Genomic DNA, 27633 nt, shown 5'->3' on the forward strand with positions numbered 1-27633 from the left:
CAGGTGTCTAGTCATTTAAATAATGCCTTAGAAATCAGCGAGCATTTTCACTCTGCAAGTGAAAATTGGGGAGTGCTGACCTACTTGGTGCCAGGTTCAAGTGTATAGGAAGATGAATAGACCACAGAAAGCTAAGGTTCAACTTTCCAGCCCATAATCAGGCAGCTCTGTGGGGAATTCCACCCTTCCTGCCTTTGAGTTGTAGCTGTGGGTAAGTTAACCTTCACAGCTTCATTTTTGCATATGAAAGTTAAGGATAATAATCAACCATACTTCGTAAGGTTTTGCGAACATTTAAAGAAATAGCATAAGTTGAATGCTTAACATAGTAAGAATTATATTCACTATTTAATTATATTAAGGAGACACCATAACCATGAAGGGATGATGATGATGATGATGATGATGATGATGATGATGATGATGAAGAAGAAGAACTCACTTTCTATATCCAGAAACAGTGTCTGGGATGCTAAATTTCTTGGCTAAAGTTGCAAAAATCCTGAAGCCTTGGGTCTATTTTCCAAGCTCCAAGCTTTATCTTGTTTCCAGGCTCCTGGGCTTGCTGAGGGGGTTGGGGCCAGGTGTTCCTATGGAAAGGAACCTGTCAGTGCCCATAAGAATTTCCATTTTTGACGTTTTAAAAATGAAACTGAGGAGAAAGAGTTTCCAACTCATTTTTGTCCTGGCAAAAAGGCAAGTGTGTGTTACAAACCTGACTTACAAGGATTTGACAGGAGGAACCTTTTTACTATTTGAGTTACTAATGGGATAGCAAACAGTTCCTGTAATTTACTTTGTACTTTGATAATGTCTTGGCTCAAAGGGTTCACACAGACCTTTCCAAACATTAACTTATTTCTCCCTCCTAACACCTCTCAGGGGTCAGAGAAGGGTGTCACTCCCTTTGTTTTATGAGTGAGAAAACTGGGATCTGAGAAGGTTATGTGTCCTACCAAGGTCACCCCACAAGCACACGTGCTACCCAATCCACTGTTCCCAGCTACGGACACTCCTGGAACCCACACGGGGAACTTTGTCCAGGATGTTTTCCATGCTGGCCTGGAACTGCCACCACATTTCACTTGGGTTACCTTTCCATCCAGCTCAAGCAAGGTATCTAACAAGCAAAACAAGAGCATATTGCTTCTTCAGGACTATGAAGCTAGTGAAGGTGAATGAATAGAAGCACATCTATGTATAAAACGTATTAGTTGCAAGCAAATATTACTTATCACATTAAGGGGGAGTGGTGGAGGTTGATTTATTTGTTTTAAAAGCAGGGTGGAACATTGCAGGGAAAATGTACACACATGGGCACCAGATTGCAGGACCTCATTGAACACCAGGGACAGTTAGATTCATCCAGTAAGGAACCACATTTACTGAGCTCTAGGTGCTACCTCGGATGCTTTCACTTACGTGGTCTCATTTAATCATCACACTATCCCTGGTTTCTGTACAATATTATGCTCATTTTTTAGATGGAGGAAGACAAAATGTGGAATAGATCGCTTCTTTCACATCCTTATTCAAAAGTCACCTTCCCAATGAGTCTTCTTTCAGGCAACCTCATCTAAAACCATGGCCTTTTTTACACTCAGGTGTCCTTCTCTGCTTACCAATTAATCAATTATTAGTTAACTATCTTGTTTATTATTTATCTCCTTCCATGAGAATATCATCTCCATGATGGCAGGAAACTTTGGCTAATTTGCTCACTGCTACATCCCTCGTGCAGAGAAGAGAGTACCCAATACACAGAAGAGCTCAGCACATAGTGAATGAATGAATTCATGTTTTCTCATCAGCTCATAGCTCTCTTAGTAGCCTACAGTTACAGTTGTGATTTTGTATTTATTTCCAATCCCAAACCTTTTTCTCCATGTAGATTTTCATCACGTTGTTTAGTCAATATGGATTCCAATTTGGATTACTTCCTCCTAAGCATTCTCTCACCTCCACATTTCCTTTCCCCACAATGAGATTGAAAATAGGGTTCAGAAATAATTATTGGATTAATGAATGAATGCATTCATGTTTATATATATATACCCTTACATATATAAGCATATATGTTTATAAACATATATATATATATTTAGCATGTATAGAATGCTAACAAGTAAGTATGAACATTAATATATACTTAAGAGTATATACTCATTGTGGATGTACTTATTTGTTTATTGTGTTCCCAAGTAGAATGTAAGGATTGTGAGAACAGGGGTTTTGCTGGTTTGGTTCACTGCTGTATTTCCTACATCTAATATGGTGTCTGGTGCATAATAGTCTCTCAGTACTTATTTGTTGAAGAAATAAAAAAAAAAGTGAGGAAGGAAGCAAGGTCAAACACTTATACCCACCACACCATACATTTTTATGTCCACATTATATATGAAATGCTGTCTTTCTCTGAAGTTTTGAAAATTTATTCAACAGTTATGTATTGAGTGTTCCCATTCCTCACCCTGGAGGAAGGAGAGGACAACCAGACACTCCCGTGGATAAGATATATAGTATGTCAGATGGCATTGAGTCTATAGAATGCAATCACCCTTTTCTCCACCTCTTACTCCCCATTTTGTGACTAAAACGGACTGTTACTGAGAACCAGCTTAAATGGCCCTTGGGCTGTTCCCTCTATTCATTTGTAGCCTACGAGCCTCTCTAATCCATCTTCTCTTGTCAGCCTCTGTTAGAATCTGAGTTTGAGATCCTTTGTCAGAATACTTAGTTCTTATCACATTATGGCTAACTTTATAGCTTCCTGTCCCTTTCATTAGCCCACAAGCTACTGGAGTTTATCATGTCTATATCTCCAACTCTTAGTACATACCTGGCATGGAATAGTCACCACAGTTGTTTTTTAAGAAAAGAAATTAAGGCTTGATAATCCTGTTACTATCTCATTTTTTGCTAGTAGAAGGCTCTTTTCCAGGTAGATGCATTGTCCAAAGCAACGTGTAATTGCAGAGAGGGGTGGAACAGAAATTCATTTTTTTTTAAAGAATTCTTAACACACAGCAGTCTGGGGCCAGCCATTATAGGACAAATAAAAGACCTTTGTTGATCCTGAAGTCACTGTCTGGTTTAATTGATGGTGGTGATGAGCCATGTTCACACACCAAGGGAAGATTTAATTTACTTGATGGTGTTTACATCATAGCTGCATAAGGCCAGAGAGTAGGCAAGATATATTAGGGGAAATAATGCACGCAATAATAAAACACTATATCTTTAGCACTTAAGGGACTGAATACAAAATTATTAGCATGATTTGGCTCCATGGAATCACTTATTTCCAGAAAATGAGGTTTTTACAGTAAATTTGGGATATTTGAAAACTTGCCAACTATTCAAATGTCTAATTGCCTACTATAACTGTTTAAAAACTGATAATCTTTTTATCTGAATTTTAATACCATTTTTGAGAGCTTATTAAGTGTTGGAATTTTTTTAAAAAATAAAATCTTTTTTTCTGAAAGGGTATAGGAGACATTGGGAGGAAATGAAAGTTCTTAGCAGATAGCAAATACTTAGAAAATTGTCTTGTCCTACCAAGTATTTGCATAACAACGATCTAAGTATTTGCCCACTTCTTCTCTCTTACTTTCTCCTTATTTCTCTTTATCCTCTCTTACCTGGTCTTCTGCTCCCTGTTTATTTATTTAACTTTTTATAATCTTAGAGAGAAAGAGAGAGAGAGAGACAGAGAGAGAGATCAATTTGTTGTTCCACTTATTTTATGCATTCATTGGTTGATTCTTGCATGTGTTCTGCTCAGAGATGGAGCCCACAACCTTAGCATAGGGGACGACACTCTAAAAACTGAGATACCGGGTCAGGGCTCTAACTGCATTTAAATTTGCGTATCAAGATTGAAGTACATTCATTCTCCACTACATCTTGCCTTGTAGCTGAAACACTAACAGAATTCTATGCTGTGAGTCTGTTGACATACAGTTACACTCAAGCCTGGCTCCAGGAACCACTCTAGCGTCCTTGATTCACTTTCAGACCGGAAGTGATAAAATCACATTTACACCACTCTCCCATCCAATTCTACCTAGTTTTATGCTGATGATGCTGAAGGTCTGATATTGCTCACTGATAACACTATGTCTATTGGGTTTATGGTGATAACTAGGAACCCTTGCATCTAAAACAGCTCAGAGTGTTCACTGTTGCTGTTACCAGGCCAGTGGTCTGGCAGAGCTTGGGCCTTTGAAATGTGAATTTGATTGAAATGCGAAGATGCAACGATGGGATGGTGGAGGTGGAATAAATTCCTGAGGTAATTTGCATACAACCTGTACTTTCACTCACTTGTTCCACTCCATAGAAATGCATTAGGCTCAGTGTATAGAACATAGCCTGGGGACTGAAGGGTCCCGGGTTCAATTCCGTTCAAGGACACATGCTTGGATTGCAGGCTCCATCCCCATTAGAGGGTGTGCAGGAGGCAGCCAATCAATTATTCTGTCTCATCATTGGTGCTTCTGTCTCTCTTCTTCTCCCTTCCTCTCTGAAATCAATAAAAATGTGTGTGTGTGTGTGTGTGTGTGTGTGTGTGTGTATATAATATTTAAAAATCTGAGGATGGGTGACAGTGAATATGTGTGAGAAGAAATGAAATTAGAGGAGACAAGGGATAAGAAGTTAGAGTAGTAATAGTAAAAATGATAATAACAGTCATAACAGTGTACATTTATTATATTCTAAGATTGCTACCGACATAATGCCAAGAGCTTTGTATGTATCATTTCATTTAATCCTCTCAATAGCTCTATGTGGCAAGTGTTATTGTCATTCCCATTTTATAGATGATAGAATTACGGCTCAGTTTCATATTCGATTAAATGTATACAACTATTTAGTGACCGAGCCTGAAAATAAATTCGTATTTTTTCAACTCCTGATTCTGTGTTCTTAACCATGATAAACCAGCGTGGGGCCTTTTACCAACCTCCAGTGGGTGACCAGAAAATCAGCTGCTCCAGATAGACCCACCCCTCCTCCAAACACCCATGCAAGTCCATCACCTTGCGGCTGCTGCTGTGAGAATAAGACATTCCTAGAGGAACCAAGTCACCATGTGGGCTTTTCAGTCACCTAACGGACTTTGAGGGCACAAAAAATAACTTTCCTCCCACCTTCTAAGTTCTTCTAGCTAGTAATCAAATTAACATGGGACAGATGAGCAGGAGAAAATGTCCAACATTTATTACAGATGTATATCCAAGAGTGACAAGATATGATACCCAAAGACACATTGGACAGCTGAGTTTTACATGTCATTTTGGACTAAGGAAAAGAGGTACCAGGGCCTGGGATTTCAAAGGGAAAGCGGGTCATTTACAATAGATGAGAAAGAGCCAACATGTGATGAACCGATTCTTGCTTGGGAACCCAGGAACAATGGGGCACAGAGGGAAATCTAGCATACAGTTGTTTTCGTGCATCCTCCTGTCTGCCACACTTAACTCAGATAGGCGAAGGTGAATAACGTAGCTAAGAATTCCTTTCTGAAGCAGGTTCCTCTATCTCAGTGGTTCTCAACCTTCCTAATGCCGCAACCCTTTAATACAGTTCCTCATGTTGTGGTGACCCCCAATTTCATTGTTACAAATTGAACATAATTAAAGCATAGTGATTAATCACAAAAACAATATGTAATTATATATGTGTTTTCTGATGGTCTTAGGCGACCGCTGTGAAAGGGTCATTCGACCCCCAAAGACATCGCGACCCATAGGTTGAGAACCGCTGCTCTATCTGAATTCTGTTAGGCAGGTAAGGTGAGAGGGCCAAGGTTCTTTCTGAGGCTTTTGTTTTGTAATAACCAGCTTAAATCAGTACGCCCAAAGTCATATTTTGGGGTGGCAAAACTTTGGTCCCACTCAGGACCTACCAAATATTGGTGTTGTTTCCATTTGCTCCTTCCTAGAATGTGGAGAGAGTTCATGAAGTTGAATATGTTATTAGGCATAAGAACACTGGGAGGCTGGATGACTCACCTGCTTGGAGGTCTTGGAAAATGAAAACAAAATGGAAACGATTCCAAAAAAATTACTGAGCACCTATTATGTTGATCACTTTACTTGAGCTACTGATAGATAGATAGATAGATAGATAGATAGATAGATAGATAGATAGATAGATAGATAGACAGACGACATACATGTATGTGGGGGGGGGACATGTTTTATAAGAAACCACACAGACCAGGGATGAAGGCATTAATTTACTTTTAGAAGAAAAGACTGAACCTCAGCCGTGAGGGACAAGCCTCATGGTTTGAGGCGTGTCATAGAAACTTTCTTAGCTTTGGCCAATCCCTCTGAAACATGAATCGGTGAAATTGTGTACATGAGACTTTCTCTGGGCCAGGCACAAAGCAGTGCTCGTTACCCAGATGCTGAGCTAAATCTGGCCCCACCAACTGCCCCATGCCATCTTCACGTGGATGGGCACTGGAGGAGTTAAAGAGCGATGTTCTGCCATCCGCTGTGTAATTTTGGAGCCGCCATGAAGGTGACAGTATGCACTATTGGAATGAATTATCTTTGACACAGCAGAAGTCAGAATATAGCGTGCCACCTTAATTATGCTTTAATTGAGCTACAATGTACATCACCAGTTGGCATCGGCCCTTTGAAGTTCAGGCATTACCACCCCCCTCATGAGAATGTGCGCCGTTACCACGAGCATAATTGTTGGGGCAACCGACACCTTCCCAGCAGCAGATATTTCAGCAGGTAGTGGAGATAATTAGGAGGAGATTTTGATCTTGCTGACTTATGGTGGGGGAAAAAAAAAAAACACAGTAAAAACAAAGCTATTTTCAATATGAAGAGGAAAAATTGCTATCCTTTGATCCCTAACATCGTAATATGACAGGTAAACAAAACACTTAGACAAATCATCCAGAATGGCAATTTTTTTTTTCATTTGAAATGTTGTATGTGGCAGCCACATTGCCATTGCTTGAAAAAGTTAATTCCCTTTGTTCATTCAACAAATATTTACCAAGTGGTTACTTGCACCAGGCACTGTGCTAGGCTCACGGACCTTTGCACTCAGCTGTCACAGTGTACTGGGGAAGGTGGAAACGTTTGTCCAGATAATTACAGTGTGGTGTGTTAACCATCAAACAAGGTGAGCAAAGGTGTCTTTGAAGCAAGGAAAGGGGGCATTAAAAGAGACTCATAAGGGTATGCATGATGAGGCCAAAGGTAGCCTCTTCGAGGAGGAACATTTGATCAACTGATCAAATAGGATTTAACTGTATTAATAGGGAAAGCTGTTTCCTACTGAACAAAGAGCTTACAGAAAGACACAGAAGCGTAAGGAAGCTCAGGGAACAGCAAGAAGTTCAGTTCACCGCTATGTTAGTGTAGGCGGTAGTATTGTGAGAAGTGGCAATAAATGGGGCCAGAACAGTGATGTATCCTCTGCTGGAAGGTTTGTTCTTTAGTCTAAGGGAAATGAGAAATTTTGGGGTGGATTTTTACAATCAAATTTATATCTTTAAAAATCAGCAGATTGGATGATGGTTGAATTGAAGAGGGATGACTTTGAAGGCAAGGAAGTCAACTGGGAAGCTGTTTATAATCACCTGGAGAGAGCTCCTAAGGGTCTGAACTAAGACAGTGGCAACACAGTGGAAATGGAAGATGGAGCTAGCTAGAGTAATATCTATCTTCTTAGAGGCTAAATTCAGAGTAGAATGAACAAAGATCTAAATAGAGGCTCATATTAATGGAAATAGTAAAAAACCACATTGGCTTAATCTATAGGACGAAGGTGTTCTTGACAAAATCCTTTATGTAGATTAGATTTTCATAAAATAAATCACATTTGAATATGTTAAAAGAGCTTGCTATTTAAAATACTCTTACTCTGTCTGATTAGAGTATTAATAGTAATAACTCTTCAACTTATTTACTTAACTTGAATTTTCATCTTTTGGGTTAGCTCAAAGCATGTTTGCGTGCCTTTGCCGCCAATTCAATTTTGTTTGGTCAAATGATATACTTTAGTATACCAAAAGGTGTAGATATCTCTCATCCACTGCAGTAGTGCTTATCTTCATTGCAATCAGTTTTAATAATGTTCTTGTTCATTTTAGTTGTGTACCTGTAACCTCAAGTTAATATGAATGATCAAGTCATTTTGTGAATGGCATGAAAGGTGATTTTCATGGAATTGTGGATGGATGGATGGATGGATGGATGCATAAATAAAAAATAAGTAGTGATAACTAGATATATAGGAAGATAGAGAATTTATAGACTCTAACACCTTCAATAAACTAAAAAATGTAATTTCATGTGAGGAACCTGAGGCTCCAAACTGACTAACTGAGCCATCGCAACTGGACATAAAAAAATGAATTGGAATTCAGATCACCTAATAAACAATTTAATGCCTCTTACCCACATCATACCAACAACAGGTGTATTAAAAATACTAAAATAATGTTATACTTCTATAGCAAACCAAAATAATAGCAAAAGAAAAGTCAAATGAAGAGAATGATAGTTCCATCCATATTCCATTAATAAAGCTAATTTTAAAATTTAAAAAGAAAATGATTTTACATTTAAAAAAACACACAAGAAAAGATCACCAGGTTCTGTACATACATTGTTACATTTCATCTTCACAGTCATCCTAACACATAGATATTATTCTCTCCCTTTTGCAAATGAGAAAATTGATATTTAAAGAACTTCAATGATGTGCCCAGCATCATCCACTTCTAAAAGTTGTAGGAAAGAGTAAACCCTAAGTCTTCACAACTTCTATGGCCCTTTCTAAACACCACTTCCCCCACTGAAGCTGAGATTCTGAAAGCCAGCTCTTGGAACTCTGATCTGAAGACTCCCCATGCATGACTTCTGCTTGCCTCTATGGAATCAGTTTGAACTACTCTCCAGGGAGTAATTGAGTGAGTCACTGGAATAGTTTCTTATTTAATAGGTTGAAGATAATAGATAATTTTTTTCCTAACAATTTCAAATGCAATGTTTTAAAGAGCTCAAAGCCATGCGTGGCCATTTGTTGCAAATCTCTCAATTAACTTAATCATGTTCTTATGAATGAATACAAGAAGAAAACATACCGGCTCAGATCAGTGGTCCATTCTGCCCAGTGTATGGCACTAAGGCTGACAGAAAAGGACCATTTGTCATTTGTACTCCATGATGTCAACTTCAAAGGATTTGCAACTGCCCAAGCAGGTCAAGCTTGTCCTAATTACAAATTGTAACTCAACCACTCATCATTTTAGCACAGCCCTTTAGAATGTATTGCTATAGATTTATGCAGATTATATTCATTTAGGCATCTGCTCACTTAAAAACACTTACTGGGTGCCTTTTGTGTGTTAAGCAACTTCCAAGGTATGATTAAGACCTATTGTCCTTCAGAAGCTCAGGTAAACAGATGACTGCTGTGTAATTGCAGAGAGGTTATGATGGAGAATAGTAGCGAACACTATAGTGAATTACAGTATGGGGTTGCATTTCCCTGTTGGGGGTGGGTTGTTTCAGGTACCATGTCCCCTTTATCCCAGGCCCCAAAACAAACACACAGAAAACAAGATATTGTTGGGCTTTACTTTTAATAAAGGGAGAAACTCAAATATATCACAGGAAAACTCTACCAAAGTTGAACTTCGAGGTTTCATTTACAGAGTCCATGTGAGATGGTCTAATATTTGAGCATCCAAGCCTTTACCCATGTTCCCACGTCATTGGCGCTATAAAAAGGACACAAGAAGATATGTGTATACCAATTAAGCAGTCACTTCCCATTCCCCATAACCCCTTTCCCCTACCAACCACTAATCTGCTTTTTGTCTCTATGGATTTATCTTTTCTGATATTCCATTTCAGTGGACATTTGCACTTTTCATTCATGCTACAAGTAGGTGCTAACCACTTATTTGTGGCAGCAGAAGACTTAAAACATGGTCCAGGTTGTGAGAAAAAAAAAACGGAAAAAGAACGTAGCCTTCACTGATGACCAACCATGACATTTCTTTTCTATACTTTACTGTTAATTTTTACAACACCCTATTCTAGAGTAAGTAGAATCTTCTATGTTTTAAAAACTGAGACAATGTAGTCTCAAAATGGTGCCTTAGGTTGGGTTTCCTGGAAAAAGACTCTGCCACAGAGATGTGCATGCAAGTTTTCTAGGAAGTGCACATGGAAACCACACCTGTAAGGAAGAGATGGGAGAGGGATAGACAGACAAGTTGATGCTGTTACCACAGAGACCTCAATTGATTCTACAAGGAATCTGAACTTGTTTCAGATTGAGACAAGGGACTGGGAGAAATCCAAATAACTGTACCAATGGAATTCTTTTATTCATTTCTTAATATAAATAATCAGGGAGGACGAGTGAATTCACTGATTTCCTGTACTTGCTGATTTTTTATTCATTCATTCACAAACACTTAGAAATCCCCTACTGTGTGCCAGAATCCACTCTAAGTGATATGTAAATTCTGAATATCAAGAGTACATTTTCCCCCTCTGAGGACTTTGCAGTCCAGCCTTGTGAGTGGCTAGGTGAGATCTTTGAGAACCATGTACACACACCTATTGTAAAACCTACCCCAAATTAAAACAAGGAAAGGCATCATCTGCAAACGGATTTTCCCTCAAGGCCACAGGAAACCCCTGAGGGACAAGAAGGAACTTGTATGGACCCAAGTATTCCCTCCCCCCTTGAAAACCACTCTTTGTGGGTAGGAGCTAATTAAAGAGTATGCCGTTCTGTTTCATCTCCTCTGTTTGATGGATTTGGCTCTGCACAGGACAGTGGCTTGGATTGCTTCTGAATTTGCCTTTGCATCAGCTGCAATCTTTAGACTCTTCTCTCTGCCACAGGGGGAAAAGTGTTCTTGGTATGAATAATAACCCCTTAAATGAAGTGAATAAAGAAAGTAGATTAGAAAATAAAGGTCGATCTAAATAAAAGTGTCATAATAGGTAAGAAGTCCTGCCAGTATTTTTCCACTGGGACCCTTAGCCCACGAACCATCAATATTTTGGGATTAAAGTAGACAATGTAATTAGCATGACACCATTTGCTAAGACCTCCTTGGACATAAAAAAAAAGCACAATTCTGTTTTCAGAGCATCCTTGTCAGCAGAATAATGTGAACCAAATATCAACAACTAAAATATTTAATAAAAACAAGGTGAGGATTCTTTTCAAAGTCATCTGATTTGAAATAGATATAATGTATAAATAGTATGTTGACCTCTGAACCTACTATTATATCCCAAGAAGAAACCTGTGGAGTCCACTACTACATATACTGTACTGCCTTGTAAATGAGAGTTAAAAAAGTACAATATAGAGTTAAGAGAAGAAGAGGGAGTTGACATTCAAAGTGTGTCAAACTGAGGTTGAATTATGCTAATCCAGTTTCTTAGAAGCACCCAAGTCAACAAGCTCATTGCTAAAAGAGAGCAAAGGAAAACCCCGAGAAAACTAAGAATAGCTCATTCATGAACTCATATGTTCATTTGTATTGAGACCTATTATATCCACACTCTCCTCTAGGAACTGGGGATAAAGTGAAAAATATAAGAAAAAAGTTCTTATTTTCTTGGAAGTGTTTTTTAAGTAGAGAAGAAAATATAATTATCAAGTGTAAAAGGAAATAATGCCCATATAATATTGAAGATTCATAAGGTCTATGAAAAAATTAAAGCACAGACACAATACGGAGGATAATAGCAGGGCCAAGGATTTCAGATGAATGACAGGTATTGGCTTCTCAGAAAAGGAACACTTGAAGGAAGAAGAGGAAGCTTCTAGGGCAGCGGTTCTCAATCTGTGGGTCGCAATCCCTATGGCGGTCTAATGACCCTTTCACAGGGGTCGCCTAAGACCATCCTGCATATCAGATATTTACATTACGATTCATAACAGTAGCAACATTACAGTTATGAAGTAGCAACGAAAATAATTTTATGGTTGGGTCACAACATGAGGAACTGTATTTAAAGGGCCAGAAGGTTGACAACCACTGTTCTAGGGGAATAAATGGCGAGCAGACGCTCTAAGAAGAGGAAACAGTACAAGAGCCCTGAGGTGGACACAAGTTTGGCATAGATGAGGATGCTCTGGCAAGCCAGCTAATGGTCTCTCACAGGGCTGTGTGCCCTGGTGTATGGTCTTCCGGTTGCCTGTTCCTAATTTTCCCAGAGACACTAGATGGGAGGTCCAGGAGTTTAGTGAGCAAGAGGGAGAATGGCAGGAGATGTCACTGGCAAAGCCAAACTATGATGTCATTGGTTTCTGAGAGGGATGCTGCCGCTTAGGTCAGAGTGATCTATACTATTCTGTATCTAGTCCCTGCTTTCCATAGATCTTCAGTACCTTCTCTACAAAACAAAGACACTGGACCTGATGCTCCATAAGGCCTTTCCCCCACACTCTGCACAATTCTATGAGCCTACTGTTTAAGGTGCAACTTAAATTGGTTGCCTTACTACTTCAGACCCTGGAAGTGCCAGGGGCTAATCCCATCACGTAATGTTTGTTTAGGCTAAAATAATTAAATCAATTACCTTTTACACAATAGCCAGCAAGCATTTAGTTTTATTTTTTTTTTTTTAGTGAAATGAGTAAGGGAATTTGAAAACCAAACATGATGGATAAAAAAGATAGAGAGTAGGTGTGGGTCTTTGTCATGGGTGAAGAGCACCAGGCCTCATTTGCACCAGGTAGTGGCTGACTACATGAACTTTCTGGATTTAAAATATTGAGCATATTATTCATAGGGACCAATTACGATTGTCAGGAATTTTTAAATAATGCAAATAATTGAATAAGAGGTAGACCATCCATTGAATGATGAACATGTCTACACTTTCAGAATACTGAAGAAATATATTTGCATTTAATTTAGCTGTCCAGATTAAATGGAAGGTTACCTCGTCACTGTACAAATGAGTAATCAGAATCCCAAAGTAGCTTTAAAATGCTTAAAATTATTGATTTCCAGCAAAGCCAGGACTAGAATTCAGGTTTCCTGATTCTAATTCCTTTACTTTTTGATGAGTGTAATTAGGTGATATTATAAATATGTTTAATTAGATATTCAGGACTGATTCCAGAAAGCCCTAATTTCTTTTGTACCATCCAGACTTCTCTTAACATAAATTGTCCTTTTATGTTAATTAGTGAAGCTAAATCAGTAACGCAGCCCCATGGGTTTGTCAGGAGACCTGAGGTTGGATTTGCAGCCCTCTCCATGCCATCCTAATGGTCTTAGTTGTTCAGTGTACCATCTGCATAGCTGTATGTAGCAGACGTGACACTCACCCACCAACTAATTTTGGCCACTTGAAGACCATGGATTTAATAATTTTTGACAAAATAGCAAGAGGAGAAAGTATAATAAGCATTTCTTATATTTGATTTGTGCTTTCCACTATACCTTATACTATTTTAGTTGATAGAGGGAGCAATATTGTGAGAGAGCACAAAGAGGGGATTGGTGTCCCTAATTGATTAGTGAGGAAATGAAGATGCAGAAAGGTAATGTGACTTATCCATGTTCACCTAGCCAGGAATTTCGGAAAATGGATTTTGATCCCAGAATTTCTGAAGCCCAATACAACTCTTTCCCCATCTCATCTCAGTAAGAAACTTAAGCCTGATAATTCTTTTTCTGAATCTTTAAAGCATGGACAAGAGTTAAAAGCATGAGGTCTTGGGAAAGCGCTAAACTGTGAGCTGCCAGGGTGTTCAACTCTGTTCTATGGATTTCATTTTTATGAGGAATCTCTGTGTTCTCTTAGGTTGAACCAGTTAGCTTTCCCCACACCTGGACAAATGCTGCAGGCAGAGAAGTACATTAGAATCAGCTGCACATTCATTCTTGTCTATTTGGAGCTTCCACCCATCCAAGTGCAGAGAAAATGACTATGTTACTTATGAAACACGTACATGTAATTGAACAACAAAAACAATTATGTTAATTAAAAGAATTGCTCAGGTTTTGGAACACAATGAAAGAGATGAAAAGTTATAATAATTTCAGCAAAATAAACTGTTATATTTAAGAAACAAAACTCCCCACACTCTGTATTATGTTTATAATGCCACATAAGCATTGGCTAATAACCCTTTTCACTTCTGAGCTCTTTGTGTCAGCATTATGGGAAGGCCCAGAGAATGCAGAGAACTCCTGGGTAGAGGGCAAGACCATGCATTCTAGCATGAAAAAATGGGGAGGGGGTGTGTGGAGGGAAGAGCATTCTGATTAAACAGAAAATTGCTCTGTAAAGAGTCAAGTACTGAGAGTAGTAGCTTATATCAGCATAAAATTTCATCTAACTTCTGTTCAACTAGACTTTGGAAGTGTTGAGATTCAATAATGTCTAAACAAGCTATTATTCTACCAACAAGACTTGTTCAAGTATGTTAGATTAACTGGAATGACTCCAATTCTGCTACTTACCATTGCTCAGGGAGTCTGTCCAAGCTCTGAGTCCCAAGCCTTGCAGAGTCCTTATAACATTTCCTTCAGTGTACATTTCTTTCTTTCTTCAGGACTGTCCCCTTAGAACAGACTTTTAAAACTCCACATCCAGTCTAGGACCCAGACATCCTTTCCAAAACCCAGACCTCCAACCAGGGCCCAGACCTTCATTGTAGGGTCTAGACCTCCATCGTAGGGCCTAGACCTCTATCCCAGAGCCCAGAACTCCATCCCAGGGCCCAAAACTCCTTCCCAAGATCCAGACTTCCATCGGGGGCCCAGATATGCATCCCAGAATCCAGGGCCCCAATCTCCATCTGAGGTTCAGAGCTCCCTCCAGTTCCCAGAACTCCATCCCAGGACCTAGACCTCCGTTAGGGGCCCATACCTCCTTCCTAAGAACCAGACCTCCATCTGGGGCCCAGATCTCCATCCCAGAATCTAGTCTTCTATCTGGGGCCCAGATCTCCATCTGGGGTCCAGACCTCCATCCCAGGACCCAGACCTCCATCCAGGGCCCAGATCTCCATCCCAGACCCAGGCCTCCTTCTCTGACCCAGACCTCTATCCTAGGACCCAGACCTCCCTCTGGGGCTCAGACCTACATCCAGGTCCCAGACCTCCATTGCAGGGCTCAGACCAACATTCCTGAGCCCAGACCTCCATTGCAGGGCTCAGACCAATATTCCTGAGCCCAGACCTCCATCCCGGGGCCCAAACCTCCTTCCCAGGGTCCAGACATCTATGCAGGGGCCCAGAACTCGTCTTTGGACCCAGACTTCTATCTGGGTTCCAAACCTCCATGCCAGGGCCCAGACCCCAACATGGAATCCAGTCCTCTATCCAGGGCCCAGATCTCCATACTGGGGCCCAGACTCCCTTCCCAGGACCCAGACCTCTCTCCGGGTCCCAGACCACCATCCCAGGACCCAGACCTCCATGCCAGGACCAGACCTCTATCCTGGGGCCCAGACTTCCAACCCAGAATCCAGTCCTCTTTCTGGGGCCCAGATCTCCATCCAGGACCCAGACCTCCATCCCAGGACCCAGACCTCCACCCCAGACCCAGATATTCTTCTCTGACCCAAACCTCTATCCAGGGCCCAGACCAACATCTAGGTCCCAGACTTCCATGCCAAGGCCCAGACCTCCAACCCAGAATCCAGCCCTCTTTCTGAGACCCAGATCTCCATCTGGGCCTACTTTCATCTCAAACTGAGATTCTGGCTTCTCCTCAACTCTGTACCTCATAATGAGTAGCTAGCCCTGCTCTGGCACACTTGGCCCTGCCTCATGAGTGTCTTGCCCAGGTCAGGGCTGTGGTATCCCTCCTGACCATGAAGGAAAATTTGGATGAAAGCACTGTGGCCATTGTGAGAAAGTCATTCAGACTCTTTGAGAAGAGGAAATGAGTTAGAAAAGCTACAGGCTTCTTCTTAGAGGCAAACTCAGATATCTATCTATCTATATAAAAGGCTAATATGCAAAGTGTCCCCACGTGAATGCAACCAGGATTTCTATCGCTCACTATGATGTGCACTGACCACCAGCGGGTGGCACGGAACAAAGGAAGGCCCTGGCCAGCAGCCGGAAGGCCCCAATTGGTCCTGATCGCCGGCCAGGCCTAGGCACCCTACCCGTGCAGGAATTTTGTGCACTGGACCTCTAGTTAAAAGAGATAAAATACTTAAAATTGAACTATAAGAAACACCTCACAACTTCTATTAGCTAGACTCATTTTGGAATGAGTATATTCTTTCTGTTCTATTAAAGTATTGAAAATCTCTGTTTGTTTGACTAACACACAGGTTTTACTATCTGTATAGAGATACAAATGTACAACTGTATTTTCTTTTTGGTCTTTGGTGGAGGATGAGTGGCAACATCTCTTCTAGAGAAACAGTAAGCCTTCCTTGCTCTTATACAAACTCTAGGGACAACTAAAGTCTGCCTACTGTCTCCAAATGAATAAGTTGATATATTTTCACAAGATTACAGGAACACTTTAGCTGCTATTGATCATGTTTAAGAATGATGACAAATGCAGCAAAGTATATGAGAGACTGTGTTCTTTAAAATTGAACTTGAAGCCTAGGTATGCTTCATGATAGTTATGTTGATAAAACTTGCTATTGTGAAAGGAAAGTCTTAGCCCAGTTGGCGTGGCTCAGTGGTCAACCTATGAACCAGGAGGTCACAGTTCGATTCCTGGTCAGGGCATATACCCAGGTTGCAGGCTTAATCACCAGTGTGGGGTGTACAAGAGGAAGCCAATAAATGATTCTTTCTCATCATTGATGTTTCTCTCTCTCCCCTCCTTTCCTCTCTGAAATCAATAAAAATATATTTTTTAGAAAAAGGCAAGTCCTAAAGCCACACTCCTTCTTCCACAGCTGGTGGCGAATGTCTAGTCACACTCCTCATTCCTGTGGAGGTGATCACACTGGTGGTGAATGTCTGGTGTATCAGAATGTGCAGCCACGCCACCCCACTACCGCTCATTGGCCTCTTCCTTTTATGGCAAGCAATTTTGTTGAGCAGTTTTGGAGTAATTTTTGATAACTGACCTGCCAATATAAATACATAAATTGTAGGCCACTAACTTTGACTGGTAGGTTCATCTTCTTCATGACAGTTCATCAACCAGAAATGAAACACTCAACTGTAAAGCCACTGCATTCCCAGAATCAGACCTCATCATTTGGGAAGCACATAGTCATAGCACCTGTGCGGACAAAGAAACACAAAGTTCCGTATTAGTTCCAGGGACGGTATGGCTGCACTGTGAACAGAATGAACAAGGCCAGAAGAATTTTAGAAAAACAGATGCATAGAGTGTGCATGTATCGAACCTCAACAGAATGGCTGTTGCAATGGGCCGAGCCGGGCTCTGATCCTGGCCTTGCCACTTCTGAACTGCCTGTTGCCGAGCAGTGTGTGCTGCGAGCCTGTTTGCCCATCTGTAAAAGGAGAGGTAGAACTTGTCATAGGCTCTTTACAGATATGAACAATCATATCTGTAAAGTTTTTAGCACCGTTCTTGTCATTAATCATGCTGGCTATTCTGATTTTCTTTAACTTAGGAGAACAAAGATCTACATGCTGAAGTCACTCAAGGAAATTGACAAGAATGCTATCCATTTGAATACACCCCAGACCTCTGATTTATAAAGCACATGGTGGAGATCATGAGAGGAGGAGAAAGCTCTAGTTTTACAAACAGAAAGCCTGACTTGGAATGTTTCCCTGTGTGAGCTTAAGCAAGTTGTTGGTCCTCTCTGTGTCTCTATCACAGAGGAATGATGATGCCTACCGGAGATGTTGTAATAGACTAATGAGAACATGTATGCAAATTAACAAACACAGCGCCTTTAAGGAACAAAGAGGCTACTCAATAAATATTAGTCTCCGCGCCCTCTTTCTCTTTCCTCAGACTCTGAGGTCATAGTTTATAATTTGTCTAAATGGGAGACTTGAGCAACATTTCTCAGTGAAGTTTTAGGTCAAGACCGTTTGTCCCTAAAGCCAGTTCATGAACCCGTATTTGAAGGGCTTAGGTTTTTGTATCAGCTGGACAGATTTTCATCCCAAGCAGCTTCAAACTGCGTCTACGGTTCAGCTTCATGCTCAGATGCATTTCGTGGATCTAACATGGCGCTTGGCTGATTGGAACAACACCACCACTTCTCACATTTCACATTTACGGCCTTGAAGTAAAGTGTCTGAGATCGTTTGTGAATCTGAGTCATCTCCTCCAGACTCCAGACCTGTCTGGAGAAAATGTCACCCCCTTTTTATTGGAAATGCCTGAAGGCGTAAGTTGTTACTGAGTAAGTTTCTCACCCACCGAATCTAGCCTCTCCTCCTCTTGATTCAGCCTGTTCTCAGGAAGCTAACTGACAATTTCTAGTCAAATTAAGTGGACCAGTGAGAGATTTTATTTTGCCCACTGTTTTGCTAGATTTTAATAAGGTCTGCTGGTGACTAATGTGTTCCAGTTTCAGGCAAGGACAAGATAACCCTTCCCAGAAAGCTGGTTCACATTTTTTCAAAGACAGAATTGTGCTATGCAGCTGAAAGATCAGTTAGGGATTTCCATTCTGGTCGAAAGTCTGATAAATGTATGCTAATTTTCAAATACAGGGCTGACTTGGACTTCCCTAGTGCAAGGAGAATCTGTTTAGAAGTCAGTGGAAAAATTAATTACTTCCTGGTCAAAAAAAGAAATATATTCACTTACTTTAAAAGTGAAAGAGATCTGGAAGTCAAACTTCCTTTTCAGCTCGAACCTGTCAGGCCACAGTGCTTTCTTAGCAGAATTTCTTTTCTCTACAGCACACAACATAGACTAAATGCTGGGTGTATGACCAGACCCGGCATTAGTGCTGTAATGGAGTGTCAGCATGTTTCTATTCAGCATTTAGAAAACGATTTGCATCTCCCAGGGAAGTGTTTGAATAGCTTTCCCAGCACTCCAGTTCCGGGATGCTTTTCCTCAAGGAAGTTCAATGCAAATGTCTGGCTTTCAATCTACCTTACTAATCTAGCTTTACAATTAAGACTGAAAGCGTTCAAGGACATGTGCCAAGTTACTTAAGCATTTCTACTGCATCCACCTGCTACAAAGTGTATAGTGGTACATGATCTTTGGTGTGTGTGTGTGTGTGTGTGTGTGTGTGTGTGTGTGATGTTTCGCAAAGCTTGCCATTAGAGTCTGCATCATTTATGGGACGTGCCTTTTGTTCGTTTTTATTTTGATTCCTTCAGTGCAGTGATTCAGATTCAGATTTAGTTAATATTTGTAGGCTTTTACTCTGTGTCAAGCACTATGTTTGACACTTCACTGATGTCACTTCCTAGAAGCCTTGCATTGATTGCTGAGGCATGCATTATTATTTCCATGAGCTGTGGGGGTTAAAATGGCTTACCAAGCTCACATAACTCTACATGGCTAGGGCAGGAACCTGGAAATTACAGAGCCCGATTTGAACCCAAGTCGTCCCAAGCTAGGCACTAATTGTACTTTGCCAAACCGGTGTTCAATAAAACACACTCCTATTGCAGAAAGAAACCCAAAACAACCCAAGAATCCTATGGTTAAAGAAGTTTGGAAAGCACAAAATAAAAGTTAACTGGTTTCTTAAACATAAGATTTTCTTAGAACCAAGGATGATATTTTATATTATCCAGGAAGAGCCTATGCTTAGATGATGTCCCAAACCTTTTACCAGTGGAATCCTTTCTTTAAGGAGCCATTTACGGGGTTCAACGCACATTGGGAAATGTTGCCTAGCAGCATTCTGAGCCTATTTTCTGAGCTTGTCATAGTCTCAGAGAGTGGCAAAGCCCCTTTTGGTCTATAACACAATCCCATTGTTGATGTCTTTAAAGGTGTAACTGGGGAAGCATGGTCTACACCTATAGAGCCATTAGGAGGCTGTAGAGTACAGATCCTGCCGAGTTTATTGTGAGCACCTCTGCTTATCCAAGAGCATCACTAGGATCCTCCATCTAGATTCATGTATTGGAAATGCCTATGTAGTGAGCTACAGACTACATCAGTGATGGCGAACCTATGACACGCGTGTCAGAGGTGATACGCAAACTCATTTTTTGGGTTGATTTTTCTTTGTTAAATGGCATTTAAATATATAAAATACATATCAAAAATATAAATCTTTGTTTTACTATGGTTGCAAATATCAAAAAATTTCTCTATGTGACACGGCACCAGAGTTAAGTTAGGGTTTTTCAAAATGCGGACACGCCGAGCTCAGAAGGCTCGCCATCACTGGACTACATCTTCTAAGAACATAGGTTCCAAGAGCCACAAAGGGAGTTTTTATGTTCCATTTTGTGGTTCTCTGCTAGAACTTTATAGGAATCAAAATTCTGGGAAAGAACAGAGTCCTGTTCTTTTAAGGACTAAATGTCATGAGGATCTTCTCTTTTTACATATGTGTCTGAAGGAGAAGGAATCCTTCATGAGCTCATTCACTCCCAAATCAGCTGCAGAGGAATCGAGAGAAGGGAGGTTACAGAAGAAGCAGATTTCCAATATGCAATGATGATAAAATCCATCGAACTTCCTGAATCCCAGATGTCCTGCGCTTTGGGCTGGTGTATGCGGATTTGCAGATGTGATGGGAACTGGAAGTCATGTGGGGAGGGACAATCTTTTCATCAGTTAACCGTGGTTAGCAGCAAATGAAAATGTGAGACAAAGAAGTTGAAAAATGACTAATTCCCTTACTTTGGGTTATTGTACCCCCTCTCTGAAGATGTCACTGCAGCTGCACTTCTTTCCCATGTGTGAATGTGGCTAGAAGTCATGATATGCAACTGCAGCCTCTTCCATACCAAGGGCATGTTAAGTCTGTCCTCTGCATGATTGGACACAGTGGCTGATGGTCCCCAACCTTACTCACTGTCAACCCTCTGCAGCGGTCTGTTCACACCCTCAGCCTCTTTCCTTCCATTGGTCACCTCCCAGACCCAGAGTATACTGTTTAGAATCTTGTTAGCTGACTACCATCCCCAAGACTTTTGTCTTTGAAGTTGTTGTTTTTTTCAAGTCTTGGTAAATATAGACACACACATACACATACATAGCCATTTGCAATTGCATTCCTATATATACATCTTAACATATGTTCATATAATGCATGTTAATATGTGTCAGTAGCTATTATGTGACTTCAGTTATCCATCATCCTGAGTAAATTGGGAAGTTGAGTATAAACAATAGAATTGTCCTGTCCATACCATCCCACTAAACATTTGATTTTGGGCAAGAAACTTGACTTCTCCAGAAGATCAATTCTTTCTTTGGAAAATGGAGCTGAAAATAGATACCTGACTGTGTGGATATGAATTTTAATTATGCATTTAAAACATTCTGCAAAACCTGACAATATGTAAAATGTCGCTATCCTATTCATTATTTAATGTAGCAAAAATATATTATGCATCTACTATGTGAGAACATTAGGCAAGGTCTGGGGCTCAAATGTAAAGAAAGTCATCTCTACCTACAGGGACCTCATATCTATGATAGAAGCTCCTAATGCGGCCATGCTTACTTGCCCTCTTAGTAGTATTAATAATACTTGAAACCCATTTCCCTGTGTTATAAGAAACTAGAGGCCCAGTGCACAAAAATTTGTGCACTTTAGGGGGTAGGGGGGTCCCTCAGCCGAGCCTGTGCCCTCTCGCAGTCTGGGACCCCTCAGGAGATAACGCCCTGCTGGCTTAGGCCTGCTCCCGGGTGGCAGAGGGCAGGCCGAATCCCTAGGTGCAGCCCCTGGTTGGGCTCAGAGCAGGGCCAATTGGGGAGTTGGGGCACCGCCCCCTGTCATGCACAGAGCAGGGCGGATCAGGAGGTTGCGATGCCACCCTCAGTCATGCTCAGGGTAGGGCCAATTGGGGGGTTGGGGCACCGCCCCCTGTCACACTCAAGGCAGGGTCGATAGGGAGGTTGCGGTGCCACCCCCTGTCACGGAGAGAGCAGGGCCGATCAGGGGGTTGGGGCGCTGCCCCCTGTCACGCACAGAGCAGGGCCCATCAGGGGGTTGGGGAGCTCCCCCCTGTCACGCACAGAGCAGGGTCGATCAGGGGGTTGGGAAGCTCCCCCCTGTCACTCACAGAGTAGGGCCAATAGGAGAGTTGCGGCACCACCCCCTGTCACACACAGAGCAGGGCGGATCAGGGGGTTGGGGCGCCACCCTCTATCACCCACAGAGCAGGGCCGATCAGGGGGTTGGGGCGCCGCCACTGTCACACTCAGGGCAGGGCCGATGGGGAGGTTATGGCTCTACCCTGTCACACACAGAGCAGGGCCCGTGGGGGGGGTGGGTTGGGGCGCCACACCTTGTCACACACAGAGCAGGGCCAATCAGGGGGTTGGGGCGCCGCAGCCTGTCACACACAGAGCCGCAGGGCGATCAGGGGGTTGGGGAGCTCCCCCCTATCAGGCACAGAGCGGGGCTGATCAGGAGGTTGGGACGCCTTCCCCTGTCACGAACAGAGCAGGGCGGATAGGGAGGTTGTGGCCCTGCCCCCTGTCACACACAGAGCCGCAGGGTGATCAGGGGGTTTGGGTGCTGTCACGCTGATCCTGGTGCCAGGAGGCCTCTCGGCTCCGCTGATCCCGGTGCTGGGAGGCATATTACCCTTTTACTATATAGAATAGAGGCCTGGTGCATGGGTGGGGCTGGCTGGTTTGCCCTGAAGGGTGTCCTGGGTCAGGGTGGGGGTCCCCACTGGGGTGCCTGGCCAGCCTGGGTGAGGGGATGATGGCTGTTTGCAGCTGGTCACACACCCTTCAGGGTGGGGGTCCCCACTGGGGTGCCTGGCCAGTCTGGGTGAGGGGCTGAGGGCTGTTTTCAGGCTGGCGGGTGACTGAAGCTCCCAACTGCTCCTTTTTTTCTTTTTTTTTAATTCTGGGCCAGCTTTAGCTCTGGCTCCAGCTCTGAGGCCTCTGCTGCTGAAATCAGGTATCTGGTTTGTTTGGGTTCTATAATCAAAACAATGTATAACTCCAGCTCTGAGATCCCGGCTGGCTGAAAGCAGGTTTCTGGGGTTTTGTTTAGCTTCTATATTTGTTACAATGTTTCAAACTGCAAGCTCAGAGGCCGGCAAGGAAGGCGGGGAACGTTGGAGTCCTCTGTCACTGAAGCAAGCAAGCCTCATGTTCGCTTCCAGCTGCCTGGCTGCTGGCTGCCATCTTGGCTGGCAGTTAATTTGCATATCTCCCTGATTAGCCAATGGGAAGGGTAGCGGCCGTACGCTAATTACCATGTTTCTCTTTTATTAGATAGGATGGCAGTCTAGGTGTTCCTTCCCTTGCCCTTTCTTCCTTTTCAGTTGCTTTGCCCAACTAAGTCCTTTTACATAGTGTTTAGAATTCAGGGGTCCTCAAACCACGGCCCGCAGGCCACATGCAAATACAAATATTGTATTTGTTCCCGTTTTGTTTTTTCACTTCAAAATAAGATATGTGCAGTGTGGATAGGAATTTGTTCATAGCTTTTTTTTTTTTTTAAACTATAGTCCAGCCCTCCAACGGTCTGAGGTTACAGTGAACTGGCCCCCTGTTTAAAAAGTTTGAGGACCCCTGGAGATGTTGAAGTTCCTAAGGGATTGATTGCAAGCCAATTATTGATCTTTACTTTTTTCTACACGACCTTATCTGTTGGCTTTAAATTTCATCTCTATGTCAAGGCCTCTAAAATTTTTATCTCTAGCTAGAAGTGTGATTTCTTACATTTAAGACTATTAGTACAACTTGTAGGCTTTCAAACTAAACATGTTTATATTGGAAATCTTGACCTGCTGTTGTAAGTCTATTAATACCCTTATTTTTCCTAGTAAATGTTGCCTCCATCCCCCCAGCTGACAGGACAAAAACCTAGCCATTGTTAGTTATACCTTCTTCTTATTATGAATCTTGTAATCTTGACTGCAACCATCCTGGTGCAAGCCACCCGAACCTTGGCAATGACCTTCTAACTCACCCTACAGATTCATCTTTCTAAAAAAAATGTACTTTCTTTCTGAAAACCTTTTGATAACTTCCCATTGCATTTGGCAAAACAAACAAACAAAAATTCCGTAACATGGTACACTTGTCTAGGATGACCTGGCTTCTACCTCACTTACCAGTCCCATAGGGATCACCACCTTGCTGCCCTCCAATAACTTGAACCTTCTTTTGGGGCCTCAGACACAATCACTCTCCTGCCTCAGGATCGTACATTTGCCCCAGTCTGCCTTGGAGCCTTGCCCTATCCAATGTATCTTCACTCAGCTAAGACCTACACACACTTTCAGGTTTAGCTCAATGCCACTTTTTCAGAAAAGCTGCCCTGACTCACCCATGTAATGGAGATCCCCCGTCATTCTTTCTCATGGGAGCCTGTACTTTTCTTTCATAGCACTTACACTGAATTTCTATTTCTATTTATTTCCTTACTGTTCATCTTCCCCATTTGAGAATAAACCCCATGAGGGAAGATATAAAACTATTTACAATTTTAACTACTCAGCCCCTAGCACAATGCCTTGCAAATAGCAGGCATTTAGGATGCATTTACAGGATTAAGTAATGACATTTTTATGATGACCCAGATCATTGAAGCCTAAGCCTTTAAATCCAAGTTTTTAATTAAAATATTATGAATGATAATTTTTATTAATCATTTATACAACTTCTTACATCAAAGTAATAAAACACAACATCTTTTTCTTGAAGATCTAGGTAACCAAGGACACAAAACTAAATCTAGACATGACTTACATTTAAGGTAAAAAACCAATTATGCTAGCATAAGTTACAGAAAGGTGACCTTATAATAGTTAATATAAATACAACTCAGGGGTTTTAGTTTGACTATAAATTCAAAATGAGGCAGTAGTGGAGTGTGGCTGACAGACATTAATATAGAAACAAGCTATATTAGTAGAACTATAGACACTCAGATAAAACAGGTGAAAATTCAGCTCTGTTCTGGACCTAAAATACCCATGTATTTCAGGATACCGGCATTGAAAAGGTGCATTCAGAAACTGCAGGTATCAGAGGAAATGGCCAGATGCAGAGGGGCCATCTTATCGTCTCCTTGGGTTTTCTTGGTCTCTGGTATTGATATTCTTTAGGACTCTGAGTCCATTTCACATCCACTGTCATTAGATTGGCAGCCTCTGGGGCAAATTCCTACACTCTCATTGTTCCAGTGACTTATCATCAGCCATTGATTTCCCAAATCGAAATTGCTTCCCCAGACCTCTCTGAGAGTTTCAGATGTCCTGATGCCTGCTGGGTAGCCCTCTCCTGGTATCTCAAACTCAAGCCAGCACCTCTGCCTAATACAGTCATCCATTCATAGCAGCACCTTCCACCTGCCCCTAACAGGACCTTAGCCTCATCTTCCTCAGTTCTCACACCTCTGAAGTGAGGAGTGATACGTCACTGGCTCACATCAAGACGTGAGTGGTCCACCACCCTCTAGGAACATTTCAGAGACTATTCTTGCTTTCAGTGAGGGATTGTACTTCCGAATGACTGGCAGAATTATAAGTCAGAGGTTCTTACAACCTCATTCTCAGATTTAGTTCATTTTCTAGAGCAGCTCACCAAACTCAGAAAAACATTATACTTACTTGATTGCTGGGTTATTATTAAACGATATAACTCAGGAAAAGCCAGATGGAAGACATGCATAAGGCAAGGTATGTGGAAAGGGCCTGGAGCTTTCATGAATTCTCCGGGTGTACCACTCTCCCTGAACCTCCACGTGTTCACCAATCTGTAAGCTCTCCGTCCCTGTCCTCTTGGAATTTTAATGAAGTTTCATACTGTGGTCATGACTGATTATATCATTGGCCATTGGGGCCCTGGCTGGGTAGCTTTGTCAGTTGGTTATAGTGTAGTCCGGATACACCAAGGTAGGGGGTACTATCCCTGGTCAAGGCACATTCAAGAATCGACCAATGAATGCATAAATAAATGGGAAAACAAATCAATATTTCTTTCCCCCTGTCTGGCTCTTTCTAAAATCAGTAAATATAATTTTTTTAAAAATAAAAAAAAATAATTGGTATTGATTCAACATTCAGGCCCTCTCAGCTACCTGGAGGTCTGGAATGGGATTAAAAGTTCCCACCCTTTAATTCTGTGGTTGGTTTCCAGGCAGTCAGCCCCCACCCTTAGGCAGGGGTCCCAAAGTCACCTCATTAACATAACAGGAGACACTTTTGTTACTTTCAACACTTAGGAAATTCCAAGGATTTGGGAAGCTGTGAGTCAAGATCCATGAATGAAGGCCAACTATATGTGAAAAATATGTTTCGCTCATCTAAGTGTATATTTTTCTCATATATCACAGCTGCCTTTTTACTGTACCCGCACATGTTGAGAGAGAGAAAGAGAGAGAGAGAGAGAGAGAGAGAGAGAGAGAGAGAGAGAGAGAGAGAGAGAGGAAGGAAGGAAGGAAGGAAGGAAGGAAGGAAGGAAGGAAGGAAGGAAGGAAGGAAGGAAGGAAGGAAGGAAGGAAGGGAGAAAGAGAGAGACCACTCTGGTCTCTTCCTATTCTTTTAAGGACACTAATCCAACCTCTTGATCTAATCCAAGATACTCTTGGTGAAACAGTAATTCTGCTATAGTTCCTAAGTCTGTCCCTGTCTGTATTATATGGCCACATTCTGCTATTATTTTCAAATTTATATTTGATTTTATGATTTTTTTTTTGCTTCCTCTGAGAATGCTTATCTCTAATATCACTTCTCTACCTCACCTACCATTTGCTGAGACTTAGGAAAGCAGAGAATTAAGTTGCCTAAATTTTCTAGAAAATAACAAGCAATTAGAATGTGAGTGAGGCTCACTGGGTTCTGCCAAGAATGTATAGTACAGGCTTAAATACTTAATTTACTCATGTTCATTATTTGTGTGTATGCTTGTGTATGTTACAAATAGTACCAACAGTTAGCACTATTAGGGCAATTGTGTGTACATTATTTTATTTTCAGTATTAAAAAATCTCCATGTGATACGTATTATAATTATCTGAATTTTGTAAATAAGAAAAATAAGGTTTTAATAATCCATTAAGTGTCACAGAAAGGAATTAAACCAAGAGACCAATTCAACTTTAAGGCTGTGATTTAACCATTTTACTGTACAAATGAATATATGTACTCATTTTATCATAGGAAATAGCTACAAAAGAACTGGCAAAGTCTATTAATGTTTCTAAGGAAACAACTGGAAAGATCCTTTAGTTGATATCCAATACAGAATGAGTTATTAAAAAAAAACCCTATAATTAATTAAAATGTAACATCTTTTCTAGGAAGCTAATCATTGTTCCTAATCACTCTCTGAAAAATAATTACTGAATTAAACTACATACTCAGGCTCAGAAAAAATAAGAAATTTGTTCAAAAAAATGTCATCTTGTTATCTTTTTGCTTAGACAGATGAAAGTGCCTTGACATGATGATTAGCAATGGGGAGAGACAGAGGTAACCAGAAATCTTACTTTACTGTTTACTTACTAAAGCAGCAGAAATATTCTAGCCTTTCGCTGATTGGGTGGGATTAACAAATG

At 41.3% G+C, this 27633-nt stretch overlaps 2 long non-coding RNA genes across 2 annotated transcripts in view; one reads left to right on the top strand and one right to left on the bottom strand.

Moving 5' to 3' along the window:
- The window catches only part of LOC118670596, a 471897-nt gene that overhangs the window by 353097 nt on the left and 91167 nt on the right, over window positions 1-27633 (top strand). The window lies entirely within an intron of this gene.
- LOC118670597 lies at window positions 9613-18885 on the bottom strand. Its single transcript, XR_004972400.1, has 4 exons — window positions 18765-18885; window positions 17377-17484; window positions 17128-17249; window positions 9613-9769 (listed from the first exon to the last, which is right to left on the bottom strand). It is a non-coding gene; the product is annotated as an uncharacterized LOC118670597 (long non-coding RNA).

Source organism: Myotis myotis, unplaced genomic scaffold (genome assembly GCF_014108235.1).
Source record: "Myotis myotis isolate mMyoMyo1 unplaced genomic scaffold, mMyoMyo1.p scaffold_m19_p_16, whole genome shotgun sequence".
Taxonomy (NCBI): Eukaryota; Metazoa; Chordata; class Mammalia; order Chiroptera; family Vespertilionidae; genus Myotis; species Myotis myotis.